Here is a 12,979-nt window from a genome sequence, read left to right on the forward strand (position 1 = left end):
AGCCTCCCAACGTGCTGAGATTACAGGCATGAGCCACTGTGCTCAGCCCATCTGTATGATTTTTTAAGTCACTTAATGCTCTCTCATTTAAGGGGTCTTTTATTGCTTTCCAGATGCAACCTTTCTTCATTAAAAAAAAAATAGCCTGGGCAACATGGTGAAACTCCAACTCTACAAAAACATACAAAAATTAGCCCAGCATGGTGGCGGGCGCTACTCAGGAGGCTGAGGTGGGAGAATCGCTTGAGCCCAGGAGGCAGAGGTCACAGTGAGCCAAGATCACGCCACTGCACTCCTGCATAGGTGAAAGAGTGAGACCCCACTTCAAAAACAAATAAATAAAAATTAAAATAAAAAATATATTGCTAAATCCTTCATTGGACAAGGACGCAATAGACTTCTTGCAGGCTTTCTTTTTGCCAACGTGGGCTGCCAATTATATGAATATAGGTCTAAGGATGCTGGAGAAGGAATTTTCAGCATTATATCATTCAAGCAAATGTTCAATGTCCAACCAAATAGCTAATTCTATATAGGACAAAAATAGATGGAAATGTGATATTTGTCGTTCGGCTTGTGCTTGCTTTTTTTTTTTTTTTTTAACTTAACAAAGAACTGATTTCATTTTTCTATTCTGCTCTATTCTCTACAGTGACTTAAAAACACAATATAGAAACTTTAAAAATAGAATTTGTTATTCCCAGTGGCCCAAAAGGGATATTTTAAAAAGCCTAAAAGCAAAATATAATGTAATTCATTGTAGTGCTACTTTTAGTGTAACTTGGGGCTTTTAAAAAAAGATACATACTGTTTTTTTTTCTGATTATAAAAGATGTCTATTGTGAAAAAGTGTTTAAATTCATGAAAAAAAATCATCAGTAATCCCCAAACCAAAGATAATCCCTATTGACATTTTGGGATATTTCCTTTCATCTTTTTTTCCAGGGACAGGGCCAGTTACAAGGGCGTACAATCTGTGCAGTCACGCAGGGCCCCTATTCAGAAGGGTCCCACACTTGATTTGAGGTTCTGTTGTTGCTGTCTTTAAATTCTTAATAATTTTGAACTGCATTTTCATTTTGCACTGGGCCCTGAAAATTACACAGCCAGTTCTGTCTACAGATGATGCATGCACAGATACTAATTATATATATAATAATATATATGTAATATATATTATATATAATATGTACATTATATGTATAATCTATGTCATTAAAATTCTTTGTAAATGTTATTTTTTTTTGTCCAGTCTCCATAGAGACTCTCAAAAATTGCGAATGCCAACTATATTTCAAGTCATTGTGGCAGGGTATTGGGAAAAGTTTTCAATTAGCAATAATCGCACCTCGGATAAACCTCATTGGCTACGATACTGCCACTGCACAAAGCTGTAAATGTTATTTTTAATACATACTATTTCATCATATGGAAACATAATCATTTATTTAACTATGTCCCTATTTTGTTTTAAATTTTAAATTTTTTAAATTTTGTTTTAAATTTTGTACTGTTATAAATAATGATAAGAAACATCTTTTTACGTTAATTAGCGTTTCTTTTTTTTTTTTTTTTTTTTGAGACGGAGTCTCGCTCTGTCGCCCAGGCTGGAGTGCAGTGGCGCAATCTCAGCTCACTGCAAGCTCCGCCTCCCGGGTTCACGCCATTCTCCTGCCTCAGCCTCTCCGAGTAGTTGGGACTACAGGCGCCCGCCACCACGCCCGGCTAATTTTTTGTATTTTTAGTAGAGACGGGGTTTCACCGTGGTCTCGATCTCCTGACCTCGCGATCCGCCCGCCTCGGTCTCCCAAAGTGCTGGGATTACAAGCGTGAGCCACCGCGCCTGGCACTACGTTAATTAAAAATATATTTCTGACTGTTTCCTTAAAACAACATCCCAGACATAAAACTGAAGGGATAAAGGGATACAAACATTGTTGGACCTTTGTATTTAAATTGCCAGATAGTATTCCAGAAATATTAATATTATCAGCAGAATGTAAGAAATTCTCTTTTCATACTCTTGGTGGCAAAGAATATTATAATTTTAAAATATCTGGTAATTGAGTAAGCCAAAATATTATCCAGTTACTTTAATTTCCATTTATTTGACTACCAGTAAAGAAGGTTTTAAAATATACATTTTTTAGTCATTTTTATTTCTTCTTGAAATTGACCTTAGACTCTAAACTCCTCAACATGATTTTGAAGGCACTTGGTGTCCTACCACTCTGGGTTTATCTTCTACCACTCTTCTCCTTCCCATTCCCCACCCTATTCTAAGCTCTAGCCATACTTAATTTTATTTAATATCTATAATTTGTCATGCTTTCTCTTGCTTCTGGCACTGTAAACATTCTACATACTATTTCTGGATGTCTTTTTCAATATCTCTTTTCTGGTTAATTTCTATTTGTCCTTCAGGTCTCAGCTTAAACATCCCTGCCCCAGAAAGCCTTCCCCACCCCCAGATTAGGTTGAGTGCCCTGCTATTATTATTATTATTATTATTATTTCTTCTTCTTCTTCTTCTTCTTCTTCTTCTTCTTCTTCTTCTTCTTCTTCTTCTTCTTCTTCTTCTTCTTCTTCTTCTTCTTCCTCTTCTTCTTCCTCTTCTTCCTTCTTCTTCTTCTTCTTCTTCTTCTTCTTCTTCTTCTTCTTCTTCTTCCTCTTCTTCTTCCTCTTCTTCCTTCTTCTTCTTCTTCTTCTTCTTCTTCTTCTTCTTCTTCTTCTTCTTCTTCTTCTTCCTCTTCTTCTTCCTCTTCTTCCTTCTTCCTCTTCTTCCTCTTCTTCTTCCTCTTCTTCTTCTTCTTCTTCCTCTTCTTCTTCTTCTTCTTCTTCTTCTTCTTCTTTTCTCCTCCTTCTCCTTCTCCTTCCTTCTTCTTCCTCTTCCTCTTCTTCTTCTCCTTCTCCTTCCTTCTTCTTCCTCTTCCTCTTCCTCTTCTTTCCTTCTTCTTCCTCTTCTTCTCTTCTTCCTCTTCTTCTCTTCTTCTTCTTCTTCTTCTTCTTCTTCTTCTTCTTCTTCTTCTTCTTCTTCTTCTTCTTCTTCTTCTTCTTCTTCTCCTTCTTCTCCCTCTTCTTCTTCTTCCCTTTCTTCTTTCCTTTCTTCTTCTTTTTCCTCCTCTTCCTTCTTCTTTCTCCTTCTTCTTCTTCTTCTTCTTTCTTCTTCCCCTTCTCCTTCTTCTAGTACATATTTAATTTTGAAATGATTTTAGATTTAAAGAAGAGCTACAAAGATGGTACACAGAGTTCCCATGTACCCTTCATCCAGCTTCCCCAGTGTTAACATGTTACATAACCATGGTACCATGATCAAAACTAAGTTATGAACACAGTTATGATACTATTGACTACAGACTTTTTATTCAGATTTCACTAATTTTTTTCATTAATGTCCCTTTTCTGTTCTAGGATCTAATCCTGGATAGCATATTGCATTTAGTTATCCTGTCTCCTCAGTCTCCTGTACTTCATATCTTATAGTGCTTAATGTATTTTATTATAATTTCCTCCCATTCTAGAATATAAGCTCTGTGAGAGTGTGAGCTGTTTTTTAAATTTTTCATTTATTTTTATTTTTAACCATTGCAACCTCCGTTCTTACAGTCATACAGTGTCCATAGTAAGCAGGCGGTTTATATGACTGAATAGAAAGCAGGATTTTTCCTTAAAGAGTTTCTCAGAAAAGAGGGCAACACCTTCCATTTAAGTTCTTACGAAATATCCTATATTATGTTACGTTCTCTCAATTTTTTTATTTAGAGCAATAAAGTAGTGTTCAAGGAACACACATTAGCCTGAAATGACCTCATAGAATGCATGGATGCTTGTAGAGAGCATCTATTGGACTCAGTAAAAAATAGAGACAAAGACATTTAAAAACCTTTAGTAATCTGTGTTTTGGGGGCTGTGACCTCGCAGAGGAAAGGGCTGGATGTCCTTGTAAACAGATTTGTTTGTTTGATTGGTTGGTTGGGTTTTTTTGAGACGGAGTTTCGCTCTTGTTACCCAGGCTGGAGTTCAATGGTGCGATGTCAGCTCACTACAACCTCCACCTCCCAGGTTCAAGCGATTCTCCTGCCTCAGCCTCCCAAGTAGCTGGGATTATAGGCATGTGCCGCCATGCCCAGTTAATTTTGTATTTTTAGTAGAGACGGTTTTCACTATGTTGATCAGGCTGGTCTTGAACTCCTGACCTCAGGTGATCTGCCCATCTCGGCCTCCCAAAGTGCTGGGATTACCAGCATGAGCCACCATGCCCAGCCGTAAACAGGTTTTAAAAGTAGATGGGGAGCCAGGCATGGTGGCTCATGCCTATAATCCCAGCATTTTGGGAGGCCAAGGCTGGCGGATCACTTGAGGCCAGGAGTTTGAGACCAGCCTGTTGAACATGGCAAAACCTCATCTCTACTAAAAATACAAAAATTAGCTGGGCGTGGCATGTGCCTGTAGTCCCAGCTACTCAGGAGGCTGAGGCACGAGAACCACTTGAACCCGGGAAGCCGAGGTTGTAGTGAGCCAAGATCGCACCATTGAACTCCAGCCTGGGCAACAAGAGCGAAACTCCATCTCAAAAAAACCCAACCAACCAACCAATCAAACAAACAAACAAATCTGTTTACAAGGACATCCAGCCCTTTCCTCTGCGAGGTCACAGCCCCCAAAACACAGATTACTAAAGGTTTTTAAATGTCTTTGTCTCCATTTTTTACTGATTCCAATAGATGCTCTCTACAAGCATCCATGCATTCTATGAGGTCATTTCAGGCTAATGTGTGTTCCTTGAATCGTGCCACTGCACTCCAGCATGGGAGCCTCAAAAACAAACAAAACAACAACAACAAACACAAAGTAAATGGGGGAATGGTGGAAAAGAGATGGACGCTGAAGAACAATGCTGATTATAAAGTTCACTTCAAAAGCAATTCTGCTAAGTAAGTGGCTTACTTCCCTGGTCAAAGCAACTGTTATCTCTTGCCTGAAACTGCTGCAACAGCCTCCTAAATGGTGTCTCTGAACCCCTCCTATCCATCTACAAACTTCTCTCCATGAACATCCAGAGTGATCTTTTCTTTTTTTTTTGAGACAGAGTCTCGCTCTGTCGCCCAGGCTGGAGTGCAGTGCCGCAATCTCGGCTCAGTGCAAACTCCGCCTCCCAGGTTCAAGCCATTCTCCGGCCTCAGCCTCCTGAGTAGCTGGGACTACAGGCGCCCGCCACCACACCCACCTAATATTTTGTATTTTTAGTAGAGACGGGTTTCACCGTTTTAGCCAGGATGGTCTTGATCTCCTGACCTCGTGATCCGCCCACCTCGGCCTCCCAAAGTGCTGGGATTACAGGCATGAGCCACCGTGCCTGGCCAGAGTGATCATTTCAAAATTTAAATCTCCTACTTAAAAACCTGTAATAGATTTGCAACTGATCTTTGAATAAAAATCAGAATTACTAATGACTTTTAAAAAACCTTGAATCCTTAGTCTCTCTCTCTCTCAATCTTTTTTTTTTTTTTTTGAGATAGGGTCTTGCTCTGTTGCCCAGGTTGGAGTTCAGTGGTGCAATCATGGCCCACTGCTGCCTTGATTTCCTGGGCTCCAGCAATCCTCACACCTCAGCCTCCTGAGTAGCTGGGACTACGGGCATGCACCCTATGCCTGGACGATTTTTAAAAATTTTTTTTGTAGAGAAGAAGTCTCATTATGTTGCTCAGGCTGGTCTCAAACTCCTGAAGTCAAGCGACTCCCCTGACCCAGCTTCCCAAAGTGCTACGATTACAGGCATGAGCCACAGCACCGTCTCAAGCTTTCCTTAATGGCCCTTGTTAGAATTATAGTTATAACTATAAACTCTGTAAGGGCAAGATACACGTCAATTTTTGCTCACCTTTGTCTTTCCAACACCTAGCAAAGTACCTGGCACAGGTAATTTGTAAGCACTTATGATTATCTGAATACATGAACAAATGAGATCCTTCATTGGGAAATGAATTATCTACCCAGTGGTCTAAGAGAGTAAGCTTTAATATTTGTACTTTTTGGCTTCTGGAACTCCAAACTTTACTCTGAGCCCTGGCATCATGAGAATTGATCATCCAGTTTGATTAAGACCATTCAGCTCTACCATTCTGGAATCAAATACCTGTTCAGCTTACATGATGTCTTATTTGAAGATATTCATTTCTAGGTGTCCACATCAAACAGGTCATCAGTGACTGACATCTGCTGTCTGATTCTCTGAAAAGTCCTTCATCCCCACCTAAGAGAGCAACCTGATATTTACCATATGAGAATTCTTCCCCTCAGCTCTTGGTCACCAACGATATGGGTCGTTTGTAGGTTTTCCAAGTTCTTCTCATGGTTAAGGGCATTTCAGGTGCCCTGCTTGGAAATGATAGCTCAGTTTCCAGTATTTCTAGAGAAGGAAGATAAAACTTGATGCAGCACGTACTTCAGGAAATCTTGGAGAATTAAGTGTTGCTTCTCAGTATCTCACTCCAGTTCTGTAGCTTTACACCTCATGTTGTAAGCATGAAGAGTAACTTAGAGTTATCAGGCGGCTTCATCAGTTATTTAGAAAAAAATGTATATTTTCCTTCTGTATAACTGATAGAATCCAGCTCTCTGTAGTATGCACTTCCTATAATCTGTCTGTGGAGTAAAGCTGAGTTAATAGCAATTGTATCTCACACAGATACATTGCTCTGTGTCATGTGTCTTGCCTATTACTTCCTTGGAGAAAGTTATGAAAAGTTGTGTCCTGTACAGAGGCACCACAATGCTCTACATCTTCCATGCTACTTCCTTACTCCCTGGTCACAGGCCTAACTCAGAGTTCTAATCCTACTGAACACTTCATTGTCTAAATGCCCCATTTACATCTTCTTCTTCTCTCCCTGAAGGCTTTCATAGATTGTGTAATCAAAAGATCACTGAATCAAAAAGAAAATCACCATTCTTTATTTTTCCTAGCACTTATACTCATCCAACGTAATATACATATTTTATTTACATTGTTTATTGTGATTCCCTTCACTAAAATGTATGCTTCAGGGATCCAGGAATGTCTGTCTGTTTTATTCACAGTAGTAGTATTAGCGCTTAGCATAGAATCTAAAATATAGTAGGTGCTCATTGAACGTTTGTTGAATGAATTAGATGATGCCAAATGGATATAAGAAAGGATATTCAAGCATAACTTTACCATGCATAGGGTTTTTCATCATTTCAAATTGCTGAACAAAATTCTCAAAGTTAAAAAACAAAAACAAACGTACTACTTTGGAAGAGAATGTAGGCATTTAGAAGAAACGAGGTGTAGAATTAGGGAATTTATACTAAAAATACCACCGAAGAGTGAGTACTTGGAGACAATCTACATGTATCCATATGTCACACGTGTGCCTGGGCTTTGGTTGCTAGAAATAATTTCCCTGAATAATTTCTGGGGAGGGGATGTGTTTATAAATGCCCTCCTTGGCAGAGCGCGGTGGCTCACGCCTGTAATCCCAGCACTTTGGGAGGCGGAGGCGGGTGGATCACGAGGTTAGGACCATCCTGGCCAACATGGTGAAACCCTACCTCTACTAAAAATACAAAAATTAGCCAGGCATGGCAGCGCGTGCCTGTAGTCCCAGCTACCCGGGAGGCTGAGGCAGAATTGTTTAAACCCGGGAGGCAGAAATTGCAGTGAACGGAGAGTCACTGCAATCCAGCCTGGGCGACAGAGTGAGACTCCGTCTGAAAACAAACAAACAAAAAATGCCCTCCTTGATCTGCTTGGCTCTGTCTTCCTTGCCAGAGGGGCATTAGGAGATGGTAGCTGAGTCCAGGGCTTTATAACCAAGGAAATAGGGAGAGGCAACCTCTTGGTGGCGAGGACTGGGCTGCAGCAGCAGTTTCCGGAACCTACTTTCTCATGACTGAACATATGCAGGCTCTGGCTTCCCCAGTGGCTTCTTGGAGAAGTCAGGTAACGACTCTTGGGAGATGAATTATTTATTCTTCTTCTGTGTCCTCCAACAGATTATTGAGACCCATACAGCCATTCCAGAGATGTTCCCATTTGATCAGGCAACCAGTTGTGTTTCTTTGAGAAGCTGTAGCCCCGATTCCTCCTTCTCTAGGATGGTACTCATCCTCCTCCCTCTCCCCACATACAATAAAAATGAGCTCTATGAGCGTTTTTTCAGGTTCTGTTTTCCGGGTAACCCAAGCTAGAGCCTAGAGAAGAGGGAAGTATTCTGAAACAACTCACTTTCAAAAGATTACATGAAACCACAGACATGTCTTAGGGTTCAAATCTTCTTTCATGTGCCTTGCTTCAAAAATGTATATTTCTGGCCGGGCGCGGTGGCTCACGCTTGTAATCCCAGCACTTTGGGAGGCCGAGGCGGGCGGATCACGAGGTCAGGAGATCGAGACCACGGTGAAACCCCGTCTCTACTAAAAATACAAAAAATTAGCCGGGCGCGGTGGCTGGCGCCTGTAGTCCCAGCTACTCGGAGAGGCTGAGGCAGGAGAATGGCGTGAACCCGGGAGGCGGAGCTTGCAGTGAGCCGAGATTGCGCCACTGCAGTCCAGCCTGGGTGACAGAGCGAGACTCCGTCTCAAAAAAAAAAAAAAAAAAAAAATGTATATTTCTACTTCAAAATAGTTAAGATATTAACCTGTAGCAAAAGTCAAATAACCATAAAATGAAAAATTGGTAGAACTTCAAGTGAAGACTGGAATAGTTGGAGATGAGTTGTTGTAGTCAGAAAGTTTTGTCAAATTCATTCATTCATTCATTCAACAGAATGCCAAGTACTAATCTAAGTGCTGGAGACACAACAGTCAACAAGACATGTGGATCCTTCTGAAAGGAGCTTAAAAACAATGTGGGGAGACAAATGATAAATACAAAAATACTTAATATTGGTCAGGCACGGTGGCTCACGCCTGTAATCCCAGCACTTTGGGAGGCCAGAGCGGGCAGATCATTTGAGGTCAGAAGTTCGAGACCAGCCTGGCCAACATGGCGAAACCTCATCTCTACTAAAAATACAAAAATTAGCCAGGCGTGGTGGCACGCACCTGTAATCCCAGCTGCTCGGGAGGCTGAGGCTGGAGAATTGCTGGAACCTGGGAGTCAGAGGTTGCAGTGAGCTGAGATCGTGCCACTGCACTCCAGCCTGGGTGACAGAATGAGACTCCATCTCAAAAAGAAAAAAGTATATATAATATCAAATAGTAATCAATGATTAGAAGAAAAATAAAGAAGAGATCATAGAGAGTGATGAGACACTCTTTTAGGTAGCATCATCAGGAAAGGCTTCTCTGGGAAGGAAACTTAAGCAGAGATCAGAATGAGGGAGGTATCAGTATAGAAGTCTATGAAATAGCATCTACTTTAGCCACATATACTCATACGTTGTTTGTCAGATTCGCTTTGAATTGAGAATAAATAAATAGAGAAGAGAAGAAGAAAAGTTTTTGCCTTTCTTTCTTCTTCTTCTTCTTCTTTTTTTTTTTTTTTTTTTTTGTCACAAAAACATCTAAGCCTGAATCTCTATTCTTTTTTGTGGCTGGTTAGACAATTTAGCCAAAGTTGAAGGTACTTCCTCCTTCTTGAATGCAAAATTACTTCTTTTTTTCTTTTTCTTTTTTTAATAGAGATGAAGTCTATGTTGCCCAGGCTGGTCTTGAACTCCTGGCCTCAAGAGATCTGTCTGCCTCTGCTAACATGGTGAAACCCTGTCTCTACTAAAAATACATAAAAAAAAATTAGCCAGGAGTGGTGGTGGACACCTGTAGTCCCAGCTACTCGGGAGGCTGAGGCAGGAGAATGGCATGAACCCAGGAGGCAGAGCTTGCAGTGAGCTGAGGTTGCGCCACTGCACTCCAGCCTGGGCAACACAGCAAGACTCTGTCTAAAAAAAATAAAAACAGAGAGATCTGCCTGCCTCTGCTTCCTAAAGTGCTGGGATTACAGGTGTGAGCCACTGCACCCTGCCCAAAATTACTTCTAGTCTTATTCTAGCCCTACACTTTGTCTGGTATTATTGCTATTTATTTGCACATCTCATATCATTTAATATGGCATATGATTTTTCTTTTAAGAGGCAGAGTCTTGCTATGTTGCCCAGGCTGGTCTCAAACTCCTGGGCTCAAGGGATCCTCCTGCCTTAGCCTGCCAAGTAGCTGGGACTACAAGCATGTGCCATGGTGCCTGACTAATGTGGTATATGCTTTGAAAGCAAAGTCTATATATTTTTAGCATTATAGTCCTTGAAATATCTAGTACAGTCCTGTCACAAAGTAAATACTTATTTGTTGAATTTAAATTTTTATTTTTGTTACCATAGGTACGTTTTGGAGAAAATCACCTGACTCCTCAAAACTGCTAATCACAAATACATGTCTAATGTAATGTAGCTGTAGTGTTCTTTTTTTTTTTTTTTTTTTTTAGAGACAGGGTCTCCCTCTGTCACCCAGACTAGAGTGCTGTAGCAGGATCATTGCACACTGCAGCCTTGAAGTTCTGGGCTCAAGCCATCCTTCTGCCCCAGCCTCTGGAATAACTAGGACTATAGGCAGGAGCCACCACATCCAACTAGTTTAGCCTCTTTGAAACTATATTCATGCATGCTCTTTTTTTTTTTTTTTTTTTGAGACAGAGTTTCTCTCTTGTTGCCCAGGCTAGAGTGCAATGGCATGATCTCAGCTCACCACAACCTCCGCCTCCAGGGTTCAAGCAATTCTCCTGCCTCGGCCTCCCGAATAGCTGGGATTACAGGCATGCATCACCATGCCCAGCTAATTTTGTATTTTTAGTAGAGATGGGGTTTCTCCATGTTGGTCAGGTTGGTCTCGAACTCCCGACCTCAGGTGATCTGCCCGCCTCGGCCTCCCAAAATGCTGAGATTACAGACGTGAGCCACCGTGCCCAGCTGATTTTTTAAAAAATAAAATATCTGGACTCAGACAAGTTTACCTAACCTCTCAGAGCCTAAGTGTAAACTTGTTATTCCTGTAAAAATCAGAAATAATAATCATTTGACAGCATTTATTGGTACAAGAAAAGAGAACTGGGTGTGGTGGCTCATGCCTATAATCCCAGCACTTTGGGAGGCCGAGGTGGGCAGATCACTTGAACCAAAGAGTTTGAGAACAGACTGGGTAACATGGTGAAACCCAGTCTCTACAAAAAATACAAAAGTTAGCTGGGCCTGGTGGTGTGTGCCTGTAGTCCCAGCTACTCAGGAGGCTGAGGCAGGAGGATGCTTGAGGCTGGAAGGTTGAGGATGCAGTGAGCTGAGATGGCACCACTGCACTCCAGCCTGGGTGACAGAGTGAGACCCTGTCTCAAAAAATAAATAATAAAATAAATAAATAATCTAGTACAGGACCAGATACCTGGTAATATTTAATAAATTGTTGGTCATTCAATCAAGAAATTAAGAATTTTTAAAGGCTTGATCTGAAACCAGGTTATTTGTTCATGTAAAGAATGTGGCAGTTATTTGTTAATAGCATTTGTTGTTAGTTATTTCCCTTAAGGAAATGATGATGTCATCACAAGATCTTTTCCTTAATCAGCTTTATTAAGGTATAAATTAATTATAATTACATATAATTAAATATAATTTACATGTATTTAAATTCATCAATTTTCAGTGTATAATTTTTGACAAATGCACACCGTAATCAGCATCACAATCAATATGTAGAATATTTCTCTCACTGTAAAAAGTTCCCTTGTACCTCTGTGAAAGCAATTTTCCCCTTCTATCCTCAGCCCCTGGCAACCACTGATTTGTTTTCTGCAAAAGATACTTTTTACTTTCTAAGAAAATATTTATGAGGGCCTTCTATTTTTGTTTGTTTTTTTGAGACAGAGTCTCACTCTGTCGCCCAGGCTGGAGTGCAGTGGTGCGATCTCTGCTCTCTGTAAGCTCCGCCTCCCGGGTTCACGCCATTGTCCAGCCTCAGCCTCTTGAGCTGCTGGGACTACAGGCGCCCGCCACCACGCCTGGCTAATTTTTTGTATTTTTTAGTAGAGATAGGGTTTCACCGTGCTAGCCAGGATGGTCTCGATCTTCTGACCTCGTGATCTGCCCACATCGGCCTCCCAAAGTGCTGGCTCACGCCTTTACGTGCCCAGTATGAGGGCATTCTATTTAGAAGTCCTTGAGCTAGATAGATACTTCATAGAACACAAAGATAAGTAAGACTCAGTTTATGTCCTTAAATAGCTAAAAATCTAGTCTAGTCATGTGTGATTTTGAGATTACTCTGTCTACACATAATATGGGACTGAATTTCAATATGAATTATGCCCACTAAAGAAGAATAAGGAAGAAAAAATATTGCAAATGCTTCCTGAACTTTTAGAATAGTAAACAAAAGATTCATGAGTGCCACTAATTAATTATAATTTATTTTAAAAGGCACAAATTTATGATTACAGGATTTCCAGATAATTTTTTAAAAGTAAACTCTTTTTTTATTATTATACTTTAAGTTTTAGGGTACATGTGCACAATGTGCAGGTTTGTTGCATATGTATCCATGTGCTATGTTGGTGTGCTGCACCCATTAACTCGTCATTTAGCATTAGGTATATCTCCTAATGCTAAAAGTAAACTCTTTAAAATTAAGTAACATACGTACAGGAAACAAAAGTGCAGAAACCCTAAGTGCACAGCTTGATCTTTTCAGATTATTTATGGCAACCTAGACCAGCACTGTGTGACCAATGCAGTAAAAAGACAACATCCTGAAGTCTTATGGTTTAGACAGAATAATTACATCACTGTAAGAAAGAAAGAGATAAGAGAATAATGTTCTGCAAAGGCTGACAAAGAATTGTGGGGACAAGTAGTGAGAAAATGGATGGCACATTAAAATTCATGAGGAAATGCTGTTTAAGTTCTATGAATAACAAAGCGATTATTATGCAGGATCAGGTTTTTCTTTCATCATTACAGAAAGACACAAAATC

At 40.4% G+C, this 12,979-nt stretch overlaps 1 non-coding gene across 1 annotated transcript; it reads right to left on the reverse strand.

The window, feature by feature from the left end:
* Nucleotides 1-1,252: 1,252 nt before the first annotated feature.
* Nucleotides 1,253-1,393, reverse strand: LOC129470784 (U4 spliceosomal RNA). The gene has a single exon (XR_008653315.1). It is a non-coding gene; the product is annotated as a U4 spliceosomal RNA (small nuclear RNA).
* Nucleotides 1,394-12,979: the final 11,586 nt, after the last annotated feature.

The sequence above is a fragment of the Symphalangus syndactylus genome, chromosome 20 (genome assembly GCF_028878055.3).
Source record: "Symphalangus syndactylus isolate Jambi chromosome 20, NHGRI_mSymSyn1-v2.1_pri, whole genome shotgun sequence".
Taxonomy (NCBI): domain Eukaryota; kingdom Metazoa; phylum Chordata; class Mammalia; order Primates; family Hylobatidae; genus Symphalangus; species Symphalangus syndactylus.